The sequence below is a fragment of the Hyaena hyaena genome, unplaced genomic scaffold (genome assembly GCF_003009895.1).
Source record: "Hyaena hyaena isolate Hyena2069 unplaced genomic scaffold, ASM300989v1 scaffold_276, whole genome shotgun sequence".
Taxonomy (NCBI): domain Eukaryota; kingdom Metazoa; phylum Chordata; class Mammalia; order Carnivora; family Hyaenidae; genus Hyaena; species Hyaena hyaena.
The window spans coordinates 148,618-168,446 of NW_024080909.1; the positions used below are offsets into that span (position 1 = coordinate 148,618).

The following is a 19,829-nucleotide window of genomic DNA, read 5'->3' on the forward strand; positions in this document are numbered from 1 at the left end:
ACCCCAGATCATTCGCTTTTAAACTTTTTCTCATGAAAACATTTATATTTTGAAAGTTTTCGATAGGATATTTTATTACTATTAATTTCAAGATATTTTCTAATTTTATTATGATTTTTTCTGTGATTCATGAGTTACTTGGATATGTATCTCTCAATTTCCAAACATAAGAATTTTCTCTTATCCTTTAGATGTCTACCTAATTGCATTAAAATAAAAAATATGTTCTATCTTATTTAATTTCTTTGAAATTTGTTGAGACTTGCTTTATTATTCAGCATATAATCAAATTCCATACATCTTTTATGTGAGCTTGAAAGGGATGCGCATTCTGCAGTTTTAGTTTATAGATCTCTATGTAAATCACTAGATCAAGTTTAACAATTATGTTCAAATTTTTTGTGTTCTTATTTTTTTTTTTATCTACTTGTTCTGTCAATTACTAAGAGAGTTTTATTAAAATCTCCAGTTGTGACTGTGGATTTCTATTTTTAATCTTGCAGCCTATCTATTTTTGTTTTATATATTTAGAGTTTATATATTAGATGCCTACAAATTTAAAGTTGTCTGATAAATTGGATTTTTTTTTTCACTATAAATGAATCTTTTGATGCCTAATAATGCATTTGCCTCCAAGGTCGTTTTGGAAAGAAATAATCTAATCTGTCTTTCTCCATCCTTTTAATTTAACCTTGCTATATATTTTAGATGCCTCTGGTAAGAAGCGTGTTGTCAGATTTTATTTATTCTTGTTTTGTTTTCCAACCTGAAGAACCTTTGGTTTGCTTTAACTAGAGGGTTCAATCCATTTCCACGTAATATAATCGATGGTTTTGTGTTTATCCTGCGTTGTTTCCTCCCTTCCCCATATTCAATATTTCCTTTTTCCATTTTTAATCTGTAGAACATGTTTCCTTCCTTCCTTTTTCTTTCTGTTTTTAGCATCACTAGACTGGAATTTTACACTCTCTTTTTTAAGCTTACACCAACTTTTTTCAGGTCATTTAGTGTTATAAGCAGAGTTCGAAGATGACACCAATGACTCATGTTTTTGTAAAACCTCCACCCCTTGAGTGTGTAGGATTTGTGAATGTGATGGATTATCATTCCCATGATTATAATACCTCTTATGGCAAAAGGGATTTTGCAGATGTAATGGAGGCTCCTAATCTTTTGACTTTGATTGCTCGAAAGGGAGATTATCCTGGAGAAAGGGGGTACTGACATAATGAGGTGAGCCCCTTAAAAGAGAAAAGAAGCAGCAACAAAGACAAAGAACATTCATTAATAAGAAAAGGATTTGAAAGGCAGATTACTAGCTGACGTCACAACAGCAACAATGAAAATCAGAAGTTACTGGATTCGTATCTTCAATGTGCTGAAAAAAAGTTCATCTAGAATTCTATACTAGACACAAATGCCTTTCAAAATGAGAGGACGATAAAGAAAAGAGATTTTCAGGCAAGCAAAAAGTGAGTTTTTCATAAGATGAAGTCACTAAAAGAAAAGTCTGCAGTATATATACTAGTCAGAAGTGACATATTTTAGGTGAATAGCATGAAATATAAGAAGGAATAAAGAGGAAAGAAAATGGCAGATGTGTGAGCAAATCTACATGAGCATTGGAAGTGTAAACCATGAAAATAACAATCTTATGGCACTAAAAATATAACAAAAAGACAACCTTTATTAAAGATTTAAATAGTGTTAAAGTTGCATAATCTGGTTAATTTTAAAATATGAGAAAAGAATTGTCCATTAAGCTTTGTAATGTAGTCACTGAACATATTTTCTATCTGTGCCAATTAGCACAAACCCAGGAGCTTATAACAAAAAAAAAAAAATTATTTTACATTTTTCTTGGGCCAGGAGTCCAACAAGCGTTAACTTTGTCGTCTGCTCAGGCTGAAATCAGTGTTGTCCAGGGCTCAAGATCTGAGGTTCAGGATTCTCTCTCAAGGCCACTGTTTTGGGAAGAAGTCAATCCCTTATATTTGTAGGAATGAGAACTCAGCTCCTGTCATTCCTCAACACACAACCATCTCTGTAACATGGCAGCCAGGTAGCACCATTTCACTACTTAAAGAACTGTGGGGAAAATGTAAAATGATCAAGCAAATAGTGGAGAAAGTAAAAAAAGAAGATTAAAATATTTTGTTAATCCAAATAAATAGTAAAATGTAAATGAAATGTCCTATTTCTAGAAAAAAAAACAAGTCATGGAATTGGCACAAATAATAGAAAATCTGAGTACTTATACCCATATTAAAGATATTAAAACTGTAATTTAAGTTCTTCCTACATTCAAATATATTAACCAGTGAATTCTTCCAAACATGGAAGGGAACAGGAATATCAAAGTTTTCCAGAGACTATAAAAGGAGGTAACATCATTTCATTTCATGAGGCTGACAGAATTGTAGTGGATATCATGCTAAATTCTTGACAGTCACTGATTCCCTCATTGATTTGAGTGTTGGCAGCCTATAGCTCTCAGTTTAGTCTCCCTAGAGGAATTTCTAGTGACCAGAGGGAAAGGTCTAAATGCCCAGCACACAGACCTTACAGAAGAATAAATGCTGAAGATCGTCCTGGATCATGATCTCCTCTGGGTTGTGTGAGACCTCTGTTGTGACTGTTTCACAACAATTCCTTCCTTTTTACCCACTACCACTTTCCTCACTTATCCAAAGAAGTTCATTTGCTGGCAGATCTCTGTCTTGAAATCTTTTTTTCTGGGGAATCCAATCTAAAATAATAATCTTGATATCAAAAATTATAAATGATATTGTAGGAATGGAATATCATGAGCTATAACCTATAATGAGTATCGATGCAAAAATTTTTAAATTTGAAAACAGGTTCTAGCGATATGTAAGGGGATAACACATCTTGACCAAGTTGAATTTATTTCAGGAATTCTTACTTAGTTGTTTAACATTTGAGGAAATCAGTGTCATTCACCACACTGACAGGAGAAAAGAAAGAGAAAAATCTTATCTTTCAAGAGATGAAGAAAAAGCCTTTGGTAAAATTCAACATTTATTTAGGCTCAAAACCTCTTACCAAATCAATCATAGATGCCGAGTTCCTTAATCTGATGGAGAAAAATCTAGAAATACCCTATAGCAAGTGTATAATTAATAGTGAAATATTGTATAGATTTTCCTGTGTTTGGGAAGGAGACAAAGATGGCCCTTATCACAAGTTTTATCTATCATATTTTAGGTCCCAGCAATTACTATAAGACAAGACAGAGATAAAAAATGCAAGGAAGGGAAAAATAATAGAATACCATTTTTTTGCACATGATAAACTTGTATGTGTAAAAAAACACAAAGATCTCAAAAACATCAGTATTAAAAAGTGAAATTAGAAGGTAATTGGATATAATGCCTTTATGCAAAAGTTGTACTTTTATATATTAGCAAAACACAAAAAGTAACTTTAAAAATTTCATTTATAATAGCTTCAGAAAACATCAAATGAATCTAAAACATAACACAAGAATTCTTTACTACAATTGCTAGATGTGGCTGAATACAATTAAAGAAAATATAAATAAGTACCTTGAGTACTTGAATTGGCTGACTCAATATCTCAAATTCTTCCCAAATTAAGCTATAGATTCAGTGCAATCTCAGTCAGACCCACAGTATTTCTCTACTTTTTTCTTTCTTCCTCTTTTTTCTTTTTCTTTTCTTTTTTTCCTTTTTTTTTCTTTTTTTTGGTGTATGTGTGTGTGTGTGTGTGTGTGGCAGTATTGTTGAGCATATTCTAAAATTTATCTGGAATAAATAGTCTAAGATAGTCTAGAAGAAAAAGTTTTATACTAAAAGCCGCCAATACTTACATTTGGGTGTTTCCCTTTTTTTTTTTTGGCTTGTTTGTTTGTTTTGCCAATACTTATTTTTAACCTCCAGTAATCAAAATACCACATTCTACTGGGGCAAGGACAGATGCCTAGATAAATGGAGAACAGTGAGTTCACAAGTAAATGAACATATATAGTCAACTGATTTATAACAAAGTGGATACTGCAGTGTGGTGAGGAAAGAATAATCCTCACAATAAGTGTATGAATCAATTGGATATCCATAAAGAAAAGAAATAAGACCTATCTCCTACCATATATTAAAACTCGGCTCCAGATGGACTTATGCATTTAAATATGGAAAGGCAAAATATTAAAACTATAGAAGAAAATATGAGAGAATCTCTTCATGATCCTGAGGTAGCCAAAGATCTTTTAAACATGACACATAAAGCATTAATCATAAAAGAAAATCTTGCTAGCCTGGACCATATTGAAATTAAGAGCTTCTGTTTAAAAGACAACAATAAGAGAATAAAAGAGCAAACCACAGAGTAAGGTACAGCCATTCTTTATTTTTCATTGATTTCACATTTGTGAATTTGCTTTACGCTAATTTTTATTTGTAACCTCAGATTAAATACTGCCAGTGCTTTTAAGGCCATTCATAGACATGAACAGAGTGGCAGAAAATTTGAGTTACCTAGCATGCATGGTCCCAGCTGAGGTCAAACATAGAGACATGCTGCCTTCTTCTTCCAGCCCTCATGTTCTAAACAAGTGTCCTTTTTGCAGTTTGTTTAGTACCATATTTTTTTTTTGCATTGTTGAACTTGTTTTGTTATTTTGTTGTTTCCAATGGGCTCCATCGCCTAGTGCTAAAGTGCTGTTTCGTGTTTCTAAATGAGAGAAGGGCTGTTTTGTGCTTTACATAGAAAGTGTATTAGTAAACTCTGTAGGCATGAGTTACAGTACTTTTGGCTGTGTGTTTCATGCTAATGAATCAACAATATATCAGATGGGGTGTCTTTAAAGAGAAAATACGTAAAACAAGGTAATGTATTGATCAGTAGACAAAAATGTTGTGCCTAGTGTCTTGCAGGAAACCAATCCTGTATGTCCCCCAGGAGTAATAATTTGGCATTCATCAATTCAGTGCTTATATGACTTTAAGAACATAATTATTGCAAGTAATGAGAATTTGATATATCTATAATACATGTTCTATAAAGGACTTATATACAGAATGTATAATGAAGTCTAATAAAACAATAAGAAAATGGTGGACAACCCAAACATAAATTTAGGTGAAGTACTGAACAGGTACTTTTTGAACAGGTACTTCTTTTAAATTGGTCCATTTATATATGAAATGGTAGATTTGGACATATATGTCTTATCTTTGCTCTGGCGCTCAGTTTCACTCACAAAAATGATAACCTACAATTTGGATAATATAAAGTTATGTTTAAATGAAGTAAACTTAACTTGGTAGGCTCCTAATGCAAAAATACCACATTACGATTATAATAGTTTTCTCTACAATTAAAGGACCATACCTAATAAAATCTCAACTGATAAGTCAAAAGAATAAACATATGACTATAATTATCCACAATCAAATACCACTTGAGCCTATATTTTATTTACAGAGCATTAAAAATGTTTCAATGTTTTTTGGAATTCATATAATAATTAAATGTATAGGGTTTTAATTGAGGGTCTTGGTATTTTCTGAGAAAATTATGGAGATGATAAAATTAAATTCATGTACAAAAACAAACTAAAAGATTTTAAGATTACCAAATTCTCTCCAGACAATTTTGTCATAAATTTGTATGTTTAATCTGCTATTTTAATCTGCTATTTGCTTTGCCACTACTGAGTCTTCACTAATACATTCCACTGTATGCCTCTGCCTACTACGACACTAACCATGATTCATTGCCCAGCTAAAAATGTTGCCACTGTGTCCTTTCCATGTTTCTCATCTAGGAGTAATTCCTTCTGCTATTGAGCTTCCATTATAGTTTTCAGGCATTTAGTCCTTTTCATTCCACTTGGCAATGTGATTATTTACATGCATATTCTATCTTCCATACTAGATTATAAATCCCATCCAAGGGATTAATCCCATCCATTTTAACCATCATTTTCTAGAAAATGAAGAATAACCAACAGAATGCAGGGAATAGGTAGGACAAAAACAAATAAAAATTTCAACAACAACAAAAAAGTAAGTCTAGGAAAGTTCACATAAAACAGTCAAGAATAAGGTATGATCAGGTGAAGGAACTTCCTTTTGATGACACCTTTTCTTCCGATAGCTCTTCCTGTCTCTCCTGTGTTTCTGGGTTTTTTTGTTTGTTTGTTTGTTTGTTTGTTTGACTTCTATCAAACTAGTAGTTTTTGGCTAGTAGTACTGAATTCTGCTTTCTCAGCTCCTCATTGCCACCCTGGTTTAGGCTGGTGCCAGTCAGAGCTAAGTCTGACTATGGCCATGGCCAGTCTCCCAATAGCTGTGCATTCATTATTTGTTTCCCAGCCATAAGGTTGGGTGTCACATTAGCTCATTGAGTACCCAACCGGTATGCATGAGACAAAAGACATTTCCTGGCTATCTTCAATGAGACAGACAGCCTTCTTTAATTTTGATAGCCAATTGACCAAAACAATTCTAGATCCCGTATTACCACCTGATGAAACTATCTAATATGGGGAATCAGTTGATTTGTTACTAATAATAATAGTCTCTCTGAAATATAATTGATCAATTTGAGATAATGGTCTTATGCTTATCACAACATATAATACTTCTGTTGTCAGTACATACAAATAAGTATATTACTGGAGGTTTTACATGTTGAACTGGATAGGTGACTGGTCTGCTGGAATGGAGATAAATAAATAAAGAACCCAACACTTGGTAGAGTGCCTGAAGCAAAGGATGATTAATGTGAGTGGATGATGGTTTTTAAAGCAATATTATCTTTTCCGTCAGTCTTGAGTGACTAAACCGTCCTAATGCTCTGGAGACAGCTGTTTTCTCATGGCAACAGCTGGAGCTGTGGTACCCTGTGGGCAGCCTCAGCCCGCCTCATGGACCCTGTGTCTCCCAGGAGAGTCTAGTTAGAGTCTCCCAGTGCACACAAAGAACACATCAAAGGAAATGACAAAACAAAGACAGTGAATAATTGAATGGAGCCATCCAAAATGTTTTAAGCCCATCCTCAGGAAAAAAAAAAAAAAATCATTCTTACTTAAACTATGTCATATGCTGATAAAGTACACATCTGATTAAAGCTGCTTCCTCATTAGCACCATCATTACTATCATTATCAAAGCCTGAAATGAATAGCCGCAGTGGCAGGGCCAGGTGGCGGGCTTGGGGGACACACACCCAGGCTTCTTCCTGGCATTCCACATCTACACTTGTGATTGCTTGCTGGGCATTTGTCTCATCCCACCAGTAGAAAGGGGAAAACTTTAAAGACCCAACACAAACTTTTCATTTTCATCTCCATAAGGCTTCTCTATCTCCTATCTTATTCTTTTCCTTGTACTGGCTCCAGCATTCACCACGATATCCAACGCAGAAACTTGGGGATGAGTTCAGATGCCTCTCCATTGCCAACCCTCCCATTTACCAAGTTCTTTAGATTATGTCACTATATAGTTCTTTATGCCCAGCTCCTTCCTCCTTAGTCATTTCTAATTGTATCTACTGCCCAAACACATTGTCTTAACCCATTCAGGTTCTGTAACAAAAATGCCATAAACTGAGTATCTTAAATAACAAACATTTATTTCTCACAATTATGGAGGCTGGGAAGTCCAAGAGCAAGGTACCAGCAGAGTCTGTGGTTGATAAGTACCCACTTCCTGACATCTTCTTGTGTCCTCACATGACAGAAGTGGGGAGAGAACCCTCTGCGGTTTCTTTTATGAAGTTGTTGACCCTATTCATGAGGCCTCCCACCTCATGACCTCATCAACTCCCAAAAGTCCTACCTCCTAATAACATCACATTAGGGATTAGGTTTTTATTTTAAGTAATCTCTACCCCTGGTGTGGGTCTTGAATTCACAACCCTGAGATCAAGAGTCACATGTTTTACCAACTGAGCCAACCAGGTGCCCCATTGCAGATTAGGTTTTAACATACATTCTACAACATACACCTCCTCTAAAACATTTTCCACACTTTACCAAAAAAATAATAGTAATTTCTGTCGCTTACCTGTACAAATCATTGCATTAATGTCCTCTGGCCTTAGGATAAAATCCAAGCTTTTTAGCATAACATACAAAACCTCTCTTTAATCATCTGAGTCCAAGTATCATCTCCTGTTGATCTCCATTATTTTAAAGTATATGCTCTATTGGTGCTGCACTACTCGCATTTCCCCAAATGGGTCAAATATGACATGTTCTAGTCCTTTGCATGTGCTTTCTTTCTGCTTAAAATAGAATTATCTTTCTCCTACCCTTGCCTAAGGACCATCAACTGGTCCCAGAGCCTATCACAAATGTCACATCTGTAAGAACCATGTCTCGACACCTGTGCCTTCAGCCCTGTTACTTCTACGCTGCTACCTGTTCCATCGGTCATACTTCTGTGGTTGCACTTATCCCACTAAACTCGGATCATGTGCCAGCCTCCTCATCTATATATTAAGCTGTTTATAAGAAGCCAGGGACCATGTCTCAGGTATTTATCACCAATACTTCTCACAGTCCCTGACAGGTAATAGGTACAGAATAAATATTTTAAACCAAGTGGGATTGAATTGAGTTGAATTACAATGTGTTGCTAAGGGAATGCATGCAAATATAAAGATTCAGATGCAAAGTGCCAAATGAGGGTGTAGAGTCACCCTAAAGAGAGAACACAGTTCTTCTGCGCTGGGAAGAGTTGGATGAGGCAGAGCATTTGATAATAAGAGTGTTGTATTTCATGGACTCTTATGTTCATTTCAGTCTTTTCAGAGATTCGGTAAATGTGGAAGTGACCAGTTCAAAAGTACTGTAGTATCAATAGGCCTCTCTTCTGGTTTACAGTGTGTTCCTTAAATCAGTTAGAAAGTCAAAGGATTGCAGTGTCTGGGTATGCTTCTGCAGGGAGGAAAGGAATGACTCCAACCCCACAAATGTGGAAAACTAGAAATGTTACCCACATTAAATTTTCTTTTGTTGTGATAACCACCATTGCATCCCTACTATAGAACATACTTTTACATGAATAAACAAAACAATATCTCAGTTTGAAGTACTTTCCTTTAGATTACTTTGCCAATATCCAGAGTTAATCTAAGGAAAATAAGTGGGTATTGCACTGTTTGACCATGAGGGTCTACCCAAAATAACTTCTACCAGCCTGTAAGATGGGTGCCCACTTCTGTCCATAGAGCACTGAGACACACCTTTTGGCAGTTTTGGAAAAGCGTTTTGTCTCTTTTTCCAGCCTTTTAGTTTTCAGTAATACTGAGTTCCAATTTTAGTGAATCCTGTTGAAAAATAAAGAATTTTAAATAGCAAAAGAAAAAAAGAATATCTACATCTCTATTTATTTTACATATTTATTTTTTAACCAGAGAGCTACATACTGGATGGCCTCATGAACAGTGTGATACCTAGGTAACCCTTCAGCTAAATGAAAATGTCACAGGCCAGGAGACTGCTTCCAGCTATCCCAGGAAATTGGGGGTTCTGAACACCTTGCACAGATCAACTGCCTTTTCTACGTCTGACAGATCTCGTCTTTTGAGTGGGGGAGGGACAGAGAGAGAGAGAGAGAGAGAGAGAGAGTCCCAAGCAGGCTCTGTGCTGATATCATTGAGATCATGACCTGAGCCAAAATTAAGAGTCAGATACTTAACAAAGTGAGCCACCGAGGTGCCCCCAAATCTAGTCTTGATATTTGCCCAAAGAAAGCATACTAGTTCCTAGAATACTAGCAGAGAGGAAAAGCTATCTTCTTGGTCACATAGTTACTCAGTAGTTGATGAGGGCCATAATGGCCAGATCCCCTCTATTCTATTGAGCAAACAAGCATGTGGCTGCCTGAGTAAAGGTCCCTAACTGGTTTCTTCCCCAAATGCAGAGTTGTGCCCACTGTGGCCAGGAGGGAAGGTAAGAGGATATGATTACTTCATAAGAAGGGAAAGTTACTTCCGACCTTAACAAATTCCACAATAAAGCACTCACAATTAAGCCAACTCTAAAACCTCATCCTTAGGGGATTCAGCCTTTCAGGAGAGGAGAATACAGACTTGACCATGCCCCCGACTTTGTCCCCTGGGATCCCCAGGCCAAAACTCATCCTGGTAAAAGACCCTAAGCCATTTTGACTGAAGCTCAGACTTTCCTCTCATGAAGAACTTCTCTCACATAGAGTTCTGTCCAAAAGCTGGAAATTCTCTCTCTCTCTCTCTCTCTCTCTCTCTCTCTGTGAGCCCTAATGGTTAAATTCTGCAAAAGAAAGGTGTTATAGTAATGCCAGTATCTATTGTGTGAAGTGGGGAGTTGTATGAAAGTTAAACGAATAACAGTCACAGACTGTGCGGACTGTTTTCTTAGGGATCTCTCCTCCTACCTGAGAACCTTGCATCCTTGCATCATTCCTAAAAGCTCCCAGGGTGACTCGGGCCTGAGAAGCCCTTTCCTGTTATGCCAGGTTGCAGTCCTCACCTGAGGGGATTGAGTTTTCTTACTGCTGTCAGCACCTACAGTGACCCTGCTTAGTAATTGTTTATTCAATGGGTGTGGGAGCAGTGCATTTTAATTTCTGTCTGGACTGAGCAAGATGATGGAGATAGGAAATGGTCACCATCTTGCACCAAAACAGATTCTACTGTCTGGTCTTGGTCTGACTAAACACAAAACAAACTCAGTGGAAGGACATAGAGTGTTCTAGTCAGCACTCAAGTATATCTCCAAAGAGTATATACAATTTATATGATATTAATGCATGCATGTGTTAATTTTGTGTATATATATATGTATATATACAGTCATCTTAGTTCAGGCTGCTGAAGAAAAATACCATAGACTATAGACTAAGTGGCTTATAAACAACATAAATTTATTTCTCACTGGTCAGGAGCCTAGAAGTCTGAAGTCAGGATGCTAGCATGGTCAAGTCTGCTGGGAACGCTCTACTGGATTACAGATAGTTGCCCTTCATTATATCCTTATGTGGTAGAAAATGAGGGAAAGAGCTGTTTGGCATCTGTTTTTATAGGGGTACTAAAATCCCTTTCATGACGGTTCATGACTTAAGTACCTCCCAAAGCCCCACCTGCTAATGCCATCACCTTTTTAGTTAAGGTTTCAACACGTGAATATTGGAGAAACAACAGCCCTATAACAATAATTATTTGTGATTTCTTGCTAAAGAAACTGTATTTAGTTTCTTTTTTTTTTTTTTTTTAAGTTTTTAACATTTATTATTAAGAAACAGACAGAGAGAGAAGGAGACACAGAATCTGGAGCAGGCTCCAGGCTCTGAGCTGTCAGCACAGAGCCTGATGCGGGGCTCAAACCTACAAACTATGAGATCATGACCTGAGCTGAAGTGGGACACTTAATTGACTGAGCCACTCAGGTATCCCTGTATTTAACTTCTTAATTCCCTTGTACTGAGTATCAGAGAAGGGTCACACAGTTAAGCTTTCAAAATGTGGACCCAAAGAAGGCTGTTCATAAATCCTCCTCCTCTGCACCAAGACCCTTTCTCCCTTGACCCTGTGCAGGCCTTTGTTTTATGGAGTTCATACTTCTCTTTGGTGCCTGCCAAAGTCAGTTCAAGTGCCACTGCAGCAGGGCTGGTGAAATTAACTCATTAGCTGACCTAGGGAGCCATTGCTCCTAAGCAAGGCCAGTGATATGCTCCCTCAGACACAACACAGCATGGTTTCACTTGAGATAAGTCTATCCCTCCTGTTACTATGACTCCAGCTCCTTCAAAATAAAAATTACAATAGTTTTATTTTAAGGAGCATGCATTCTTTTTTGGGCCTTTCTTACACTGATAGAGCCACCACATTGCTGCCTGTGGCTTTTTCCTTGACATCAGGGTTAGAAGTATGAGCTTAGATTAGATTATTTACTAAATGTTTTGTTTGTTTGTTTATTTATTTATTTATTTATTTATTTATTTTGAAAGAGAGAATGAGAGAGAGAGAGAGAGGGAGAGAGAATCCCAAGCAGGCCCCAAGCTATCAGCTCAGAGCCTGACCCAGTGCTCAATCCCATGAACTATGAGATCATGACCTGAGTCGAAATTAAGTGTTGGATGCTTAACCAACTGAGCCACACAGGTGTCCCACACAGGTGCCCCTAGATTATTTTTTATTCCAAATATTGCTCACCTGTATTCACACTTCATCTCCAAATAAAGGGGAGTGTCTAGATTATACCTCCCCATCAATTTAGTTAAAAAATATATTTTAAAAAATTTCTATTAATATGTCGAAGGAATATATGTAATAAGTATATTTGAGATTGTATGCATGAGTCATATAATGAATACAATTTTCATCTTTCCTTTAAAAATTCATTTATTTACTTATAGTGAGAGAGGGGTGTAGAGAGGAGAGAGACAGGATCCCAAGCCGACTCTACACTGTCAATATAGAGCCCAATGCAGTTCTCAAACTCATGAACTGTGAGATCATGACCTAAGCCGAAATCAAGAATTGGCACTTTCATCTTACTAAAGGTCATGTAGGAGGGGAGGATTTTAGCTTTAACTCCTACTGACTGTGGAATGTTGGATTCCTAAGGTCATGGACCTATGGACAAGCTAACTTAGAGAGGTCAAAATAGATTCTCTGTAAGGCAGGGTATATCCAGCTCCCAATGGGAGTAGTGGTCTGTAGATCAGGAAATCAAGGAATATTGTCATTTAATCAGAGAACTTAACTCTCATGTGACTATCTTAGGACTAAGAGTGCAACCTAATAGGAGAGAATGTGTAAGGCCTATTTCCCTTGGGGTAATAAATGCACAGTAAGACAGGGTTATTTACTTACTCATCAGAACACCGACCACTACCTTGGTCAGAAAATGGTGCTTTTGCAGAGTGCTCTATGAACACTCAGTCATCTGTAAAGTACACAGTATCACTTTGAGGAGCTAAGGGAATGAGTTTTATTTTCTCCAAATTAAAAAAAAAAGAAAAAGCGTCCTTCAGAGTTGAATATTTTGAATTACAAATATAAAACAGAACTCATGGTTGAAGTTGACCTTAGTATTTAGGGAGTAACATTGTTTTACCACAGAATCTGGACAAAATGCATTCTCTCTCAGAAATATTTCATGAAATTCTACAACTGCCCAATGGCCTATATTCACCTTTTGTTTTCAGTTATTTATTGTTAGGGTGTTTCCTAAGTTACTTTTATTAAAGAACAAAAAATACACCAGGAAATAAAAAGTTTGATTATAGCTTTCGAAACTGCTGTCTTAACTCTTCATTGATTCATTGATTTTATAAATGGGCACTGAATATCTCTGATGTTTACAGTCTAGGTCAGGGTGGATACCATGGTGTGAAGGATGACACTAGTCTTGTTTTCAAGGGTTTTGCAACATAATGGAGAGAATTAGAGTAGAACACAAATAATTAAAATATGAGGAAGAATGTCATTTTTTATTATGAAGAAAGCACACATGAAATTCTATGCCAGTTTAGAGAATAGGCCATTCATGTCCAAATAGTGACATTTAAAAAGACAGTAGAGGATGTCACATCTGAAATAGATCTCAGAAATCTTCCTGAGGTATGTTGGAAAGTGTAGATCCATGGAATGGTGTAAAAAGGAGGAAATGGTGTTAAAGGAAGAAAGTACAGGGCAATTCCGTAGATCATCAAAGACTCCACAAACTCATGCCATGAATTCTGTATGTTATCTTCTGTTGGTAGGATCCTGAGCTTTTATCAAAATCTCATAAGGGGTCCAGGGGTGCCCAGGTGCCTCAGACAGTTAAGCATCCAACTTTTGATTTCAGTTCAGGTCGTGATCTCATGGTTGCTAGACAGAGCCCCATCAAGCTCCATGCTAAGCCTGCTTGGGATTCTTTCTCTCCCTCCCCCTCTATCCCATCCCTATTTGCTCTCTCTCTTAAAAATAAAATCTCATAAGGGGTCCATATCCTAAAAATGTCTAGGAACCTTCTGGTATAGATCATGTTCTGGGTATAGCAAGAAATTTGAGGCATTTAATAAGGACTATAAATTTTACCCTATGAACAGTAAGCCACAAAGAAACAGGTTCACTTCCTTTATTTTTAAATCAAAGAAATGGGACTCTGAGGGCTGATGTATCTCGATCATATCAATGAGTATTCTATTGGGTAGGGATAACGCTGATGTCTAGGAAGCCATTCTTAAAAATATTTGAAGTATTTACTATTATGTTTGAATAGTAATACTCTTTGCCTATGTACTAGGCAATTGGGAGTCATTAAATTGTTTTTGGACAAATAGCACATATAGAAGATATGTCCAGCAGAACTGTAAGTTGTATTGGAGAGGGCAAACTCTAGACGTAAGAAAGCCAATTGGAAATTTATTGCAGTGTCTCAAATCAGAACTAAAAATGGTCTAAATTAAATTGCTGGTATTAGTAGTTAAAAGAAGGTAAAGATTCAAAAAGCTTATGTAGCACATTTTTCTAGACATATTTCCTGAGGCAAGGGAAATAAAAGCAAAAATAAATTACCAGGACTACATCAAAATAAAAAGCTTCTTCACACAAAAAAAAAACAATAAACAAAACTAAAAGGCAACCTAATTGGGAGAGGACACTGCAAATGGTATGTCCCATAAAGGGTTGGTATCCAAAATATATTAAAAAAAAAAAAATTTACACAACTCAACAACCAAAAAACAATTCAATTAAAAAAAAAAATAGGCAGAAGACATGAACAGACATTTCTCCAGAGAAGACATCCAGATGGCCAACAGACAGAGGAAAAGACACTCAACATCCTCATCATCAGGGAAATGCAAATTGAAATCATGATGAGATTTTACCTCATACATGTCAGAATGGCTAAAATCAAAAACACAAGAAACAACAAGTGTTGGTGAGGATGTCGAGGACGGAGAACCAACCCTCTTACACTGTTGGTGGGAATGCAAATTGGTGTAGCCACTAGAAAACAGTATGGAGTTTCCTCCAAAAGTTAAAAATAGAACTACCCTATGATCCATGAATTGCACTACTGGGTATTTACCCCCAAAATATAAAAACACTAATTCAAAGGGATTCACGCACCCCTATGCTTATTGCAGCATTATTTACAAGAGCCAAACTATGGAAGCAGCCCAAGTGTCCATTGATAGATAAAAAGATAAGATGTGGTATATACATATAGTGGAATATCACTCAGCCATAAAAAAGAATGAAATCTTGCCATTTGTAGCAACATGGATGGAGTTAGAGAGTATAATGTTAAATGAATTAGGTCAGAGAAAGAAATACCATATAATCTCACTCATGTGGAATTTAAGAAATAACACAAGTAAGCAAAGGAAAAAAAGAGAGAGAGAGACAAATCAAGAACAGACTCTTAATTATAGAGAGCAAACTGATGGTTACCAGAGCAGAGGTGAGTGGCAAGTGGAGGGGAAATAGGGGATAGGGATTAAAGAGTACAATTGTCTTGAGGAAAAAAATAAAATTATAAAAAAGGAAGTGTAATAATTCACCTAATGTTAAAAAGCTAATACATTGCTGAGTTGGAACTTGAAAAAAAATTTTAAAAACTAAGAGGATAAATTTTAATAATGAAATTAAAGCCTTGTTTTTAAACTTTTATTTATTTATTTATTTATTTATTTTGAGAGAGAGAGCGTGAGCGAGCAGGGAAGGGGTAGAGAGAGAGGGAGAAGGAGAGAGAAGTCCCAAGCAGGCTCAGCCACCCAGGTGCCCTGAAGCCTTGTTTTTAGAGGCATAAAAACTTACCTCTCAGAAATGTCAAATGATGATAATAGATAATATTTGTAAGTCTGTAAAGAACATGATCCATTCGTAATTCATAAATGAGCCTAATGACAAAAAAAAAAAATCAAAAAGCTTAATGTGAAACTCGGGGAGTTCAGAATGGAATAGACATGAAAGAGGAAGTCTTCACTCTTACAAACCAGGAGATACTGCTGAAATATGTAACACACAGGAAAAGCCAGTTTCAGGAGAAAGGTGATATCCGGTGTGGTATATAAACAATTCTCTTAGCAAATAAATTATGCCAACCTCCCAACAAAATGTATGGCTCCGCCAGTTAGTTTTCAGAAGAGAATTGGCATCAACCCAATGACAATTTCATGGTCAGAGCTGACATCCATTTCAGCTGACATTCCTAGTGGGCTATACACACCAGGTGAAAGTAATAAAAATACAGTTAACTTAGTTTATCTTACAGCTATTGTATAGAATCGTAGATATAGGAGAAATCAGAATAATTTTATCCTGCCCCTAGGTTTATGAATATTTATTGCCATAGCTACATCAATCCATATAGCCTATAACCACCATGCTAGTGACTCAATGTAATGAGTATTTAGGGAGCTCCTATGATATACTAGTAACTGTCATAGATATTTTTAAAGGTAGGGGGTATATGCAAAAATAGAAAGTAAGATCTAGTCCAGAACCTTAAATACTGGTACTTTTTTAGTTATGGTTGTCAGAAATAAATACAATCACTGATTTCCCACTGACACCACAATGTTTATCTAAACATATAATGCTAAAAGCTTTGTCAAATATGCATATCCCTTTTGCCCTTCCCTTGAAAATAGTTTTAACTCTGCTGGAAGTGGGGGCTGGTAGGGACCAGCTAAAATATCCAAAACAAACCCTGTCACTGCAGGATAAAAAGAAACACACGCTCACTTTGCAGTTGTTCTTTATGAAGCCGATGGCACCCATTGGCTGCCAAAGTCAAAAATCAAGGTTCAGCCTATGGATGTGTATGGATGTATATATATGTATATATATATGGATGTATATGTATACATATGTGTTGGGAGCCATTCTGAGCCCACTAGTCGAGGAAACTCCTGGTGAGGTTAAAGCAAGTTTGCACGGTCTCTTGCCAGTCAGATGACGACCGATATCCACCCCCACTCAATTATTTCTGCTTGAGCACTGACCCCTAAGGTACCTCATTGATCAATATCGGGAGTGACTTGTCCCCTTATTCTGGCCCTGGTATGATGATTGCACCTTGTGAAAGAACTTATTGTGGGAACAACTTCTTTTGATTATGGGAACAGACATAGTGTCTCCAAAAGGTCCTGTTTCCCTCCATACTTTCCCTTGAGCTATAAACAGGCTAATGACCCTTACTCATAAAAGATTGACCTTTACATGTACAATTCTGTTTCTACCGTTGCGTTAGTCCAGGATGTTCATACAGCTCAACATGTAAATCAACTAATCAAAAATGTCTTTCATGCCCTAGCTATTCTAGAAATCATAAAAGTAGACACAAAGGTAAATGCACTCGAAGAGGCTATTCTATGTATTGGAAATAAGCTAAACTCTTTAAAGGTATGGTTGGCTCTCCAGTGCAATAAAGCATATAACTGAAAAATCAAGTCTTGCCTGGAGACAAAGAGTCTAACTTAGAGAGAAGGAACAGATAAGGGCAGAAGATAAGTTAGTACATATACCTTTGCTAACTGATGGTATATAGCAGCCCCTTCCCTAAGGCCTACATTCCACAAACACTTTCCCCTACAGCTGTGATGAGGATGGATAAGAATATCTACAAACCTATGACTTAATCTTAACGTTATTAAAATGTGAACACCTTGTTATTTTCTTAGTTATTCAACCCCACTATAATTGGGGCTGTTCTGCAAGAAGACTTCTGTAAAACCTGTTTCTGTACGTTTTCCAAAAACATCTTATCACAAAGAGCTATCCATTGTAAAACTTCCATTTCCTGATGCCATGTTAACATTTGACCTATAAATAAAGACACCAAAACCGATAGGATGGAGATGCCTGCCTGGTGAACAACTTGACAAGTTCACTCCACCTTAAACTCTAATTTCTGTGCTACATGAAAGGGCTACTTCCTCGCTTGTTCTTGAATTTCTACTTTAAGTTGTCTCCCTGTTCACTCAAACTTTCTCACCTCCCTATCCTGGTGGCTATAAAAGTTTTACTTTTCTTTCAGTTCAATTTTTGTAAGCTCAGAGTAAAACTAAATGATTCACAATGAAAAGATAAAACCGAGATGAGTGCCGGTTGCTGAGAACTCTCCCGCCACCATGCCTTTGTCCTCCTCCAAGATGCTGGCTTCTCTGAAGAAGTTCTGGTCTGTGTTTGAAACCCTGGAGCTCTGGACCAGCAGCTGGTATATGTCACAATGACTTTAGAGTTGTAGTATTCTGAGAGCATCAAGAAATAATGAGATTTGCCTGAAATTATTATTAGCACACCTTAAAGATTTAGATCAAAGTTTGCTTCTCCTTATTCCAAAGTGTTAAGTATGTTAACAGTGTGACCCACTATCAGGAAACAATCCTCTGCCTATAAGTGTGACTAGCACAGAAGTAGATTGCTGGAAATAAGAACATGTGAACCATGAATATATGCAGTGGTGTTATCAGCAAATGGAGTTGGTTGGGGAGCAGGAAGAACCACTCCCTGATGGTTGAACTGAGAATAGAAACACATGTCTCAGGGGACTAAATGAGCTATAGAGGTAAATCGTACCTGAAACTGTGTAGATCAATACCTTTATTTCAACACCCCATCTTCGTGAGATTTTTCTCCAGTAGAGCTGTGGATGATTAAAGCTTTCATTCATATGAGGCCTGTGGGGAAGCAGATTTGCCCATATGAAGATGGTGGAATATAATTACTAAAAAAGTTAGTGCTCTGGAGTGCTTGAACTGGAATCAAACTCCATGCGTTGTCATTTGCTACTCATGTGACCTGAAGCATTACATAATCTCTTTAGCCATTGCTCTCATCTATAAAGTGAGGTAACAATTAGCCTTACCTTATAAAGTATTTGTGATGGATAAGTGAGATGATACATTTTAGTTGCTTAACAGAGAGCCTGGCTCTTAACAAGTACTCAGTAATGTTGTTACTTTTATTATTGTGTATCCTAAATTTCTTGTAGAGCGTTCATCTATTTCTCCATAAAATGTTTCCCCTAGTGACTTGGCTCGGTAACTCCTGACACATGGATGAATCTGTCTTCTCTAAGATTCTGCTTCTGTACCTTGACCTAACAGTCTTTTGGTATTCCATTTATACCTACCTGAATCCTGCTGCCATGACAGTGTAACTTGCAATTGGGGATGAACTGGTTGGCTCACATTCTTTTGCTATTTCTGAGAGATGCCTGTGTCAGTCTCAGAGTAACATCTCTTTCTGTATCTTGTCCAGCATCACCTTCTGAAGAATTGATATGTCTACATGCTTCCCCCTGCCAACAGGAATGATTCTGTTCTATGCGACCCTCCTCCATTATTGAGTTGAAACCATCTAAGAAAGTGCAATTAGACTTTAAGAAGTTATAATCGCAAAAGGAAATCTACAAAGACTGTGTTAGGAAATATTTAAGTTTTTAATTTAAGAGCATAATTTGATATTTAGGCTTATAGGAAAAAATTCTATTTAATGATTTTTACTTTTAAAAAAGAGTTTGTTCAAATCAATTTCTAGGTCTCTAAAGGTGAATCATTACCCCAAATTTGAATCATGGGAATAAGTTTGTTAATCTGTTTATAGATATGGATTTCACCCTAAGAAATCATGGGTAGGTAAATATTACATAAGGTAGGAAATTGGTTATAGAAGATGTTTAGATGAAGTGCTGCGGGAGCTCTGAAGAGAAAAAATGAATTTTCTAATACTGAATCAGAATCAGCTTCAGAGAGAGAGAGGATGAGCTGAGTTTTAAAAGATTTGGGTATGTGGTGGTGGCTCACATATTTGTTGAATACATTGTAGAAGTGAAGTATATACAGTCAATTG

The 19,829-nt window shown here is 36.6% G+C and overlaps 1 long non-coding RNA gene across 3 annotated transcripts in view; it reads right to left on the reverse strand.

Moving 5' to 3' along the window:
* Positions 1 to 3,860: 3,860 nt before the first annotated feature.
* LOC120241078 overlaps positions 3,861 to 19,829 on the reverse strand; it is a 36,730-nt gene continuing 20,761 nt past the window's right edge. The window contains exons 5-9 of one of the 3 annotated variants that reach the window (XR_005530827.1): positions 19,169 to 19,278; positions 18,555 to 18,655; positions 15,789 to 15,871; positions 9,237 to 9,320; positions 3,861 to 3,963 (exon numbers count right to left, since the gene is read on the reverse strand). This is a non-coding gene — a long non-coding RNA (uncharacterized LOC120241078). Of the gene's footprint in view, positions 3,964 to 7,906; positions 9,321 to 15,788; positions 15,872 to 18,554; positions 18,656 to 19,168; positions 19,338 to 19,829 lie in introns of those variants that run through there. The other 2 variants (XR_005530826.1, XR_005530828.1) reach the window with 2 other exon arrangements.